The sequence below is a fragment of the Dromiciops gliroides genome, chromosome 1, assembly GCF_019393635.1.
Source record: "Dromiciops gliroides isolate mDroGli1 chromosome 1, mDroGli1.pri, whole genome shotgun sequence".
Lineage (NCBI taxonomy): Eukaryota > Metazoa > Chordata > Mammalia > Microbiotheria > Microbiotheriidae > Dromiciops > Dromiciops gliroides.
In genome coordinates, this window is record NC_057861.1 from 281,576,968 (window position 1) to 281,585,422 (window position 8,455).

General features: G+C 39.8%; 1 pseudogene; it reads left to right on the forward strand.

Moving 5' to 3' along the window:
• Window positions 1-6,948: 6,948 nt before the first annotated feature.
• LOC122735624 lies at window positions 6,949-7,368 on the forward strand (annotated as a pseudogene).
• The last annotated feature ends 1,087 nt before the right edge of the window (window positions 7,369-8,455 follow it).

An 8,455-nucleotide genomic window follows, 5' to 3' on the forward strand; every position in this document is an offset into this window, starting at 1 on the left:
CTCACATTCCTCCCATCTTCTGGTGATCATGGAAATCTAGTGTGACCCTAAGGCCCAGGGGACTCCTCCCAAAGAGCTCTGCTGTAAGTCCAAAGGACAGAAAGCTCTGAATGTATCCCCAAAGAGGCAAGAATTGCTTCACCTCAGCTCCTTTTATAACTCACAGAGTAAGCAGCTCTTCCTGAATCAGTCACTAATAATCTTCACCACAACCCCTCAGTTATGAGGACCAATAAGGAGCTGCTGCATTGTTATCAAGGGGCCCATATCCTTTAGCAAGGGGGGCCAGGGTACACGTGCTACTGATAGAGGACTGGGTATATGCCTATATGCATGCATTCCCACCAATCATCCCCACAGCATAAGCTTTCTTCTTAAGATACCCCATCTCTTGGCACCCTCTTCTTTTACTCCTGACATATAGGGCCAGGAGAAGATGCTAGTTATATGTCTTGGTCCCTTCTGCTATTTTTGGATGATCACTGAGCAACCTTTGAAGTTCACTCCATCCTTATCCAGATGTTTGTTGCTTTTATCTGTGGTTCCCCAAGTCACACTTCTTCCTCTCCATAAATTCAATATTTGGCTTGCAATCTTCTCTCCTACCCCAATTCCTTTCCCCCTTTTTAGACACCCTGGCCTTTTGGTTCCTTAGTCTCCTCAACTAACAGTTCCCCTGTCTCCAGTTTACCTACATCACACACACCTTAAAGCACCCTGACCCCAGCTCAGCTGAATTTTCCCCAGCTTGTCAAATTCCTAGTTATAGAACTGTTCCCACTAGGCAATGGGAAACATTCTTATTCCATCGACTGATAATAGAGTTCATGTACAAAGAAGATGAATAAAAATGTTTTACTGTTGGGAAAAATTAATAGGAAAGAATTTAGGGGCAGTAGCTCTGTTAGTAGAGAAGCAGCTTTTTGTTAAATTAGCACATTAAAAGCCTATAGCAAAGAAAAATCTGAAATTGTAAAGCTTGTATAAACAAAAGTTGAGAACTATCTTTACATGTAACGGAAAAAATAAAATACCTTATATGTAAAAAAAAAAATTAAAAAAAAAAAGCCTATAGCAAGAATACCAGTAAAGAAAATGCAGTTCTTCTAAACTGTCTGAACACTACTGCTACTAGTTACTACTACTAATGATGACGATGATAATGATAACAACACTTATATATCACTTTAAGTTTTACAAAGCACTTTACATATATTACTTTTTTTGATCCTAACAACAATCCTGTGAACTAGATGCTATTTAAATTTCCATTTTAATGAGGAAACTGAGGAAGGTTAAAGTACCTTTCCCAAGGTCACACAGCTAGTAAGTAACTGAGGCAGGCTTTGAACTCAGGACTTCCTTACTCCATGTACAGCACTCTATTGTACTTCCTAGCTGCCACAGAAGCAGCAGGGAATTGTAATTTTTCAGAATAAAACTTTTTTTAAAACTGCTGAAAGGAAATGGTATTCTAAAATAAAAATGCAGAAGGAATGATAAAGAACATCTTCAGAGGAAAAAAAAATCTTTTCCCCTGTCTCAACAAAATGTTGAACAGCCTTGACATGTTTTTTGTTTGTTTGCTTGTTTAATAAAGAGAAGTAGCATCTTGGGGAAACCACACCCCCTGATTCACACAATGTTAATTACCTAACTGAGGGTCACTTGGGCAAAAACCAACCTTCATTAGGCCAATTTTTTGGATGCTAGATTACTAAATTAGGTAGTTGTCTTACTAATAAGCCACCTGGGGCATTACCTATGTGTATGTCCTGCTTGGATCACTGGTTTGGAAAAAATGGGTATGTGTCAGCTGATGCTAGTGAGACTGTCAGAGAGCTCTAAGGCAACACTGAATGAGACAGCTCTAGTGTCATTTTCATGAATAACATGGTCAATGAATCTCCTTAACAAGGACTTTCCCTGCATTAAATGAACCACACATTCATTTTTCTCTGGAAACCTGGAATTTTTACCCTTTGAACACTCAAAGTTTTATTTTCACAAAATAGGGACCAAATTTTTTTATGCTGTTATTTTAAAGTTCAGACTAAAACCTGTTTTCCACTAAGATCTACCATGGCTTCATAGACCCAGATGGCAAAAAGATGCTGTGAAATCTCTTTCAGGTTTAAATGCTCAACTCTCAAGCCTTAATTTCAAATTAATTTAACAAAAATCTCTTAAGTACTTAGCCTCTACTCAGGCCCAAGGCATAACTAAGGTGAGGTGAATGAGACTTTGCCCCGAACTACACATTTGCATGAGGGCAGGAAATGTATCCTACACATGATATATATGGAATCCCTGATAGTGCTTCTATTCCTCAAAGAAAGGGGATAGGGCAGAGTTATGGCTGGATGATGACAAGGTAGTGAGAGTTTCTTATAACTGAGTGTCCTCAGCCAGGTTTTAGGAAAAACAGAGCCAGGCATCTCCTCTTCACTTGGCAGACTTAGCTACAACATTCTGGGTGCTTCTCATTAAGTCAAGGTCTTGGACTGGGTCATAAGGATTGGAATGAAAAATAGTGAGTGGCAACCAATCTTTAAATCTTACTGGGGCTAAGAAGGGAACCTGAACTTTGCAGCCGAGTACAAAAGCGGGGGAAGGGGAAAGAGAGAAAAGGATGGGGCTAACCTCAATGGACAGGATCATGCGCTCCAGTGGAATCTTGACTTTCTATCAGCTTGTTCTGCTGACACCAGGCATGTACTTGAATATTGTTATTCTAAATTATGTCACTCTGCTGCTAAAAACCTTTTTTTTTTTTTTGTGGGGCAATGAGGGTTAAGTGACTTGCCCAGGGTCACACAGCTAGTAAGTGTCAAGTATCTGAAGCTGGATTTTAACTCAGGTACTCCTGACTCCAGGGACGGTGCTTTAACCACTGCACCACCTAGCTGCCCCTTAAAAACCTTTCAATAGGGGCAGCTAGGTGGCGCAGTGGATAGAGCACCGGCCCTGGAGTCAGGAGTACCTGAGTTCAAATCCAGCTTCAGATACTTGACACTTACTAGCTGTGTGACCCTGGGCGGGTCACTTAACCCCAATTGCCTCACTAAAAAAAAAAACAAAAAAAAACCTTTCAATAGTTCTCTAGGGCTTCCTCTCCCCTGTTTCTAGGGATTCCTGGTTCCCTTTAAGGATCAGCTACCCAACCACCTAAAATACAAGACTTCCTGATCCCCTTACGGTTAGATTCTATCACCAAATAATTCTGCATCTTGTGTTTACTTTTATCTCTATATGTTTTCCCCGATAGAATGAGAACTCTTTGAGGACAGAGACTTTTTCACCTTATTTTTGTATTCCCAGGCCCTAGCACAATGAGTGGCACATATCAGATGCTTAATGAATAACTATAAATGAGCATTGGATTGGATTGGAAATTACCAGATGACTTGAAATAGCAAGCTGTTCCTTTTCCCTTCCCTTTCCCCTCCCCTGCCATCATTGACCCTCACACTATTTTCCAAGTATGTCTAGCTTGGCCTAATCTCCCCCAACTAAAGCTGTCTTTCCTATTTATTGTAACAGATGTAAAAACTCCTAATCACAGACCTAATCAATACTGGGGGAGATACAAAGTTTAGATAAGACATAGTCCCTGCCCTCTTGTAGCCTACAAGTTATAGTGGTTATGGTGCTCTGGGCTAAAATAACTATCAAAATACCTATAAATGTGATTCTGACCATGATTACCCTGTCAGGTTAAAAAAAAGATCCCTCTTCTACAGTATGATTGAGATTATTGAAAACTAGTGTTCAGAACTAGATCTACCAAATGTGGCAACATATCCAATCAAAAGGCTTCATTCACAAGAAAAGTATAGGAAATAATGTGAGTGAATGACTGAATGTCATAATGGTGACCATGGAAGGAAGTAAAGGAAAAGCTGGGAAGTTATTGGCTTAGACTAAAGAAAATATTGTGGGGCAACTAGGTGGTGTAGTGGATAGAGCACTGGCCCTGGAGTCAGGAGGACCTGAGTTCAAATCTGGCCTCAGACACTTGACACTTACTAGCTGTGTGACCTTGGGCAAGTCACTTAGCCCCAATTGCCTCACCCAAAAAAAAGAAAGAAAGAAAAAAAGAAAAGAAAAGAAAATATCATACAAGGTTGTGTTTGCCCAAAAAACAATCAGAAACTGAGAAATGATGCAGAATGAGACATGCATTCTTGGAGAAAGACAATGTCTTGATTCATTTCAACTGACATATATATTTTTCTGAGGGAGGCCTAATTCAAGGGGTTGGAGTGGTAAATTAGTGAGTAGTGATAGATATGCAAAATAAGTATCAATAAAATAGTATCTAAAACAAAGCATAGAAGAAAAAATTAATTATATCAGAGAATACAAACCACAATTTTGTTATTACCTTGTTAAATTAGATATATACATACAAGATATTCCAAAAATTTTAGTAGTTTTAACCAATTACAGCTTATGCAAACATGCAAACACATGTCATCCCCAAAATCTTAGTGCAGCTTAGAATCTCTCTCATATTCATACATGTGTATGTGTGTATGTATATGGATGCTTAAAAAAACCAAGCAAACTATCTAATATTTCAATTTATCATGCTCTTTTTCTTTTATACATATTGAAATGCTTTTTAAAAAAAATCTGTTAAATTACCAATAAAAAAAAGGATTTTTTTAAAAAGTGTCAGATTTTGGGGCAGGTAGGTTGTGCGGTGGATAAAGCACCAGCCCTGGATTCAGTAGGACCTGAGTTCAAATCCAGCCTCAGACACATGACACTTACTAGCTGTGTGACCTTGGGAAAGTCACTTAACCCTCTTTGTCCCACAAAAACAAACAAAAAAATGTCAGATTTCACTGTGTCAGTGGGGAACCTGATCTTTCTTTTTTTTTTATTTTTTTTTAAGGGCAACGGGGGTTAAGTGACTTGCCCAGGGTCACACAGCTAAGTGTCAAGTGTCTGAGGCCGGATTTGAACTCAGGTACTCCTGACTCCAGGGCCAGTGCTCTATCCACTGCGCCACCTAGCTGCCCCCAAACCTGATCTTTCTTAAAATGATATATGAGACATTATTCTCATCCTTAATTTTTTTTTCAAAGTTAGTGATTTTATACTATACTTATTACCCTTTTTCCTTAGACGCCAGACCTAAATTTTATGAGTTGTAGTTGAATAAATCAAAACAAAATCAACGATACACAATCATGTTTACACACATACATATACACAAATATTATATAATCAGATATGAATATATTACATTATGTGTAATGATACATATATAGTGTGAGAGCGACAGAGTGAGAGAAAGAGAGAGAGAGAGAGAGAGCAAGTGCACCCATACAGATAACAGCATCTAGATGAGATAACTCTAGGACTCGTTCTTTCTATCATGGACAGTGAACCAGCATCAGTTACAAAAATGTGATCTCTTATTTGCTTCAATAAACATTTAGGTAAAATCCTATTCTGTGTGAGGCACTGTGCTTGTGAGATATCTACGAGCAGATCCCAAGTAAGACTGAAGCTGCAGGTGTTTATGTGTAGGCACCCTCAGTATGAGTCACTGCATTGGCTTATACTGCAGAGGAGAGGGAAGATCAATGAAAGCCAGGCTGGAATACTCAGGGAAAGCATCATTGAAGAGGTGGGACATGAAAACATAGATTTAATTGAAATGCATCAGAGGGGACTTAAGACATCACTTATTAAGCTCCTGATTATAGAGAGCTAAAGCTGAAAGAGACCTCAAAGGATACCTAGTCCAACCTCCTTATTTTATAGATGAAGAAACTGAGGCCCAATAGTTTTTGAGACTTCTCCAAGGTCACAGAAGTAATCAGTAGCAGAAATAAGATTTTGAACCCAGGTCACTTGATTTCAGAGCCAATGGTCTTTTCTTTGGTCTACTTTCATGATGCAACAATTCCTTCACTTAAGGTTTATTCCTCACTGGTTCTCTAGGAAGGTTCTCTAAAACTCTTGGATTCAGGATTGAATTTTGTTTCTTTTCTTTTCTTTTTTGTGTGGGGCAGTGGGGGTTAGGTGACTTGCCTAGGGTCACACAGCTAGTATGTGTCAAGTGTCTGAGGCTGGATTTGAACTCAGGTCTTCCTGAATCCAGGGCCAGTGCTGTCCCCTGAATTTTGGACAACTCAAGGAAATTACTAGCTGTACACTTACTAGCTGTATGACCCTGGGCAAGTCACTTAACCCCCATTGCCCTGCCAAGAAAGAAAAAAAAAAGAGCTTAAATGATTTGTCCATGGTCATACAGATAGTAAGTGTCTGAGGATGGATTTGAACTCAGGACGTCCTAACTCTATGCCCAGAGCTTTCTACTGCATCACCTTACTATCTCTAAGACTTGTTTGAAAGGGCCATTTGAGAATACTATCATTTTTGTGGGGGGGGGGCAATGGGGGTCAAGTGACTTGCCCAGGGTCACACAGCTAGCAAGTGTCAAGTGTCCGAGGCCGGATCCGAACTCAGGCACTCCTGAATCCAGGGTCGGTGCTTTATCCACTGTGCTATCTAGCTGCCCCCAATACTATCATTTAAAAATTTTTTTTTTTTAAGGGCAGCAGGGGTTAAGTGACTTGCCCAGGGTCACACAGCTAGTAAGTGTCAAGTGTCTGAGGCCGGATTTGAACTCAGGTACTCCTGAATCCAGGGCCGGTGCTTTATCCACTGTGCCACCTAGCCGCCCCCAATACTATCATTCTTTAAGAAAGGATGAGCAGGGGCAGCTAGATGGCGCAGTGGATAGAGCACCGGCCCTGGAGTCAGGAGTACCTGAGTTCAAATCCGGCCTCAGACACTTGATACTTACTAGCTGTGTGACCCTAGGCAAGTCATTTACCCCCAATTGCCTCACTAAAAAAAAAAAAAAAAAAAAGAAAGGATGAGTAGCTTTTTTCCGGCGGTGAAAATCTCCCTCCCCATGCCAACATGCTTCTCATGAAAGATCTTCTGCACCCCTCTCCTGAGGAGGAGAAGTGGAAACACAAGAAGAAGCGTCTGGTGCAGAGTCTGTTTTTGTTTTGTTTTGGGGTTTTTTGGGGGGGGCAATGGGGGTTAAGTGACTTGCCCAGGGTCACACAGCTAGTAAGTGTCAAGTGTCTGAGGCCAGATTTGAACTCAGGGTCTCCTGAATCCAGGGCCGGTGCGTTATCCACTGTGCCATGGTGCAGAGTCTGAACTCGTATTTCATGGATGTAAAGTGCCCGGGCTGCTATAAAATCACCACTGCCTTCAGCCATGCACAAACGGTGGTTCTCTATATCGGATGCTCCACTGTACTTTGTCAGCCCTACAGGAGGAAAGGCAAGACTTAAAGAAGGATGCTCCTTCAGAAGGAAGCAGCACTAATAATTGAATCAAGATGAATGAGGAAGTATAAAGAATAAAACAAATTTGGTACAAAAAAAGAAAAAGAAAAAGAAAGGATGAGCAGGCAGATTTCAGAAAAACCTGGAAAGACTTAAGTGAACTGATGCTGAGTGAAGTAAGCAGAACCAAGAGAACATTGTACACAGTAACAGCAACATTGTGTGATGATCAATCGTGACAGACTTAGCTCCTCTCAGCAATACAATGATCCAAGACAATTCCAAAAGATTCATGATGAGAAACACTATTCACATCCAGAGAAAAAACTATGGAGAACAAAGCATACTATTTTCACTCTTTTTTGTCTTTTTTTTCTCTTTCTTGTGATTTTTCCATTTTGTTCAGATTTGTCTTTCACAATATGACTAATGTGTAAATTTGTTTAACACATCAAATTGCTTGCTATCTTGGGGGGAGAGGAGGGAAGGAAGGAGAAATATTTAGAACTCAAAATGTTATAAAAATGAATGCTGAAAACTATTTTTACATGTAATTGGAAAAAATACTATTAAGAAAAAAGAGGGGGGAGTTAAACAAAGAGCCATGCAACAAGATAACCAGAATCCTGCTTTAGAAAAGCTTAGAGAAGCCATGCAGACAGTAGTTATGACATTTGCCTTACAGCTTAAACAACTCAATGCTAACTGTGTGTCTAGAAACAAATGAACTGGAATCTGAGATAACTAATTTCAGCTAAGAAAATTCAAATTAACTGTACCAAATCAGCATGATCCTACTACCTCCTACTATGTAGGTAGAATTCTTGTTTTATTGATAGACCATCTTTGTTGTATTGGAGAGTGCATTGGTGTCTCAATGCTAGATGGGAAACTCCCTTTTTAGATGCAGGCTGCGATTCTTCTACGATTCATGGTATCAAGAGAATTGCCCAAGGTATTGAGGTATAGATTTCCCAGTGCTATGCAGCAGCTAAGATGTGTCACAGGTATGATTTAAACCCAGAGCTGCTTGATTCCAAGGCTAGCCCTCTATCCACTATGCCTTATTGCCATATAATGTATATGTTATGTTGTTGTTCAATCTTATGTTATATCTTTTAATAAAT